Source organism: Gracilinanus agilis, chromosome 4 (genome assembly GCF_016433145.1).
Source record: "Gracilinanus agilis isolate LMUSP501 chromosome 4, AgileGrace, whole genome shotgun sequence".
In the NCBI taxonomy this organism is placed as follows: Eukaryota; Metazoa; Chordata; class Mammalia; order Didelphimorphia; family Didelphidae; genus Gracilinanus; species Gracilinanus agilis.
Genome location: NC_058133.1, coordinates 157,547,353 through 157,550,272, shown reverse-complemented (window position 1 = coordinate 157,550,272; position 2,920 = coordinate 157,547,353). Strand labels below are relative to the sequence as shown.

The window sequence follows — 2,920 nt, the reverse complement described above, 5'->3', positions numbered from 1 at the left end:
TACTCAAATAATTGAGAGCAATCTAAAATAATAGAGGGACTAAAAGAGAAGCAAGACAGAGCACAGTCATTCATTTATTGATTCAAGGAGCATTTATTAAATTCCTACTAAATTGGGGCAGCTAGATGGCCCAGTGGATAGTGTGTCAGGCCTGGAGTCAAGAAGAACCATCTTCCTGAGTTCAAATCTGACCTCAGGCACTTTCTAGCTATGTGGCCCTGAGGAAGCCACTTAAACCTGTTTGCCTTAGTTTCTTTGTCTGGAAAAGGAGTTGGAAAAGGAAAAGGCAAACCCCCTCCAGTGTCTTTGCTAAGAAAACCCCAAAGGGCATCATGAAGAGTATGACACAGCTGCAAATGGTTGAACAACAAAAAATGTGCCAGGAACTATGCTAGGTTTTGGTGTTGCAAAGAAGATAATGAAATAGCCTCTGCCCTCAGAGAGCTTATACTTTATTTTGGTAGAAGTTTATATATACAAAATACATAGGTATATGTATATGCATAGACATAAATATATAAATACAAAATGAATATAAAAGCAAAATAAAAATTTCACAAGAGTGGAACTGGGCTAGGAGAATGGGTCTGCATAATGGCAGGCCTCATTTCGGGGTGATATTTGAACTGGACCTTGAACGAACGTTGGGGATTCTATGAAGCAGAGACAAAGATGCTACCTAGCTAAATGCTACCTGAATTATCCCTTCTTCGGGAGCTGAGAAAACCACTCAAGGATCTTTGGACAACTTGTTTGAATGAATTTTAGGTTTAAGAAAGGAGGATATAAAGGAAAGAAGGACCAAAGAAGTAAAAGAAAGAACCTTTTTAGTAGCTATCTCTCTCACCTCAGCCTTGGAAGAAAGCCGGGGGAAATGTTTGATGTCAAACTTGAGGTCATGGCCTAAAAATCAGAGACAGACATGGAGGGAGGTATGTAAACCATTAAAAAAAAAATGAAAGGAAATCTGAGACAGCCCGGAAAGCAACTCCAAAAGGGGCCTGCGACGAGACTTTTTCTGTCTCCATCCCTACCCAGCTGGCCTCAGTGAATGCTTGGCAAAGTAGGAGCTCTTTTCAGGACACAGCGCCACAGAGAAAATCAGAAATTAGAGTGAAGGGGAGGCAGATTTATTTTTTTTTTAACAAGACCACCTTCTCTTTCATTGAAAAGGAGAATGTGCTTTTCAGGCTTTTCCCATAAACAAAATTCTCTTGGATTATAGTCTTTTCCCTGGAGCACTACGGACATGAACATTTTAGAAAGCTGAACATTTTGTTAAAAACATGTTATTGTACTTTTTCATCTATGCCCTCCCTTAGGTGTTATCTCTTGTTATTATTATTTGGATTTGCAGTTTTATTTATACAAAACAAAACAGCTTCATCAGTGAGATCTAGAGTGAGCATTATTCACTTTAATGATATTTACACTTTCAAGCAACACCTTGGAAAAACAGAGGACAGCTTCAATTTTACATCAAAGAAAGGAAACATATAAAGACAAATGTTGACAGAGTTTAATGTTACAAGAGGGCTATCCTTTCTTGACACAAAAACCCTGGAATCTCTTGGCTGGACAAATAGAGCTTCTTAATCTGACTGTCCAGGTCATTAAAACGTGGATGGTGCTATGCCATTTTGCCAGAAATTTGCTTGGCAGGATCATAGACTAACATTTTAGAGAGGAAATTGATGTTGTTTTCATTGGGGTTCTTGACATGTGACATCAGACTTCCTGGTTTCCACTTGGGGAATATATTCTTGGAATCCTGAAATGACTCAGCTTCTGGCCACACTTTATTATTAAGAGTCCCCAAAGCCCTGAAGATTGGGAAAAGCCGGTCAGTTTCAGAATCTCCATTGAAAAGCGACTTCTTGGTTGCTATTTCAGCAAAATTGTGCCTGTGTACCAAATGTCTACTGGAGTGGAATGTCTGGCGATTTCTAGCAATACCTTAAAAGAATGATATTACAATGTTTCCACCTCAGATGCATAATGTACCCTCAAAGATATTCCAATACAAGTACGAAATCAGCTAGCTTAATTTTACCTTTATCATCTATTATTAACAGATTTTGAGGATTCAAATCTCTGTGAAGAACTCTTCATGAGTGACAAAAGACGAGGCTTTGTTAAGATTTTATACAAATAACTTTTTAACAAGTGAAGAAACCATATATTGGCTAAGAGGGATAGAATCCAAGTTCTATTTTGTTTTTAACTATTTAATATCTAATTTAGAATCAATACTAAGTATCTGCTCCAAGACCGAAGAAGGATAAAGATAACTGCTAAGCAACTTGAATTAGGTGATTTATCCAGGGTCATACAGCTAGAAAGTACCTGAGGTCAGATTTGAACCCAAGATCTCCCATCTTCAGCCCTGGCTTTCTAGCCCCTAAGCCACATAGCTACCCCGAATCCAAGCATTACCTAAAGATCCGTGGGAAGGAATTTAAAAATTAGTTATAGTCTAGTATCTGGCATGAGTACATCTTGAAGGCTGACAATGTTAGAATGATGAAGTTCTTTGAGCAGAGAAATTTCTTGAATTATAATACTTGGAATTCCTTCCTCCTCCTCAATCTCTGATTTTTTTTATGGTGACCTCTTGACCCACAGTATTACATCAACACTTATATACAACCCCATCGGCACCTTCCCCAATTTTCTCCTTTTTTGTGTGGTTCTCCATGACTACTCTGAGGAGGTGGAGGCCAATGGGGCAGTGGTGGCAGCTGTACAGCAACAACAGGAGCTTATAGTGTATCTCTCCTTATTAGAGTATGAGTTTTCTGAGAGTAAAAATTATCTTTTTTCTAGATGAATATATAGAATTTTTTCTATATGTATACCCAGCACCTAGCATCGGATTTGGCACAAGTAAACACAATAATTTTTTTTGTTTTGTTTTTCC

General features: G+C 38.1%; 1 pseudogene; it reads right to left on the bottom strand.

Annotated features, from left to right (window-relative positions):
* Nucleotides 1-1,525: 1,525 nt before the first annotated feature.
* Nucleotides 1,526-2,698, bottom strand: LOC123246035 (annotated as a pseudogene).
* Nucleotides 2,699-2,920: the final 222 nt, after the last annotated feature.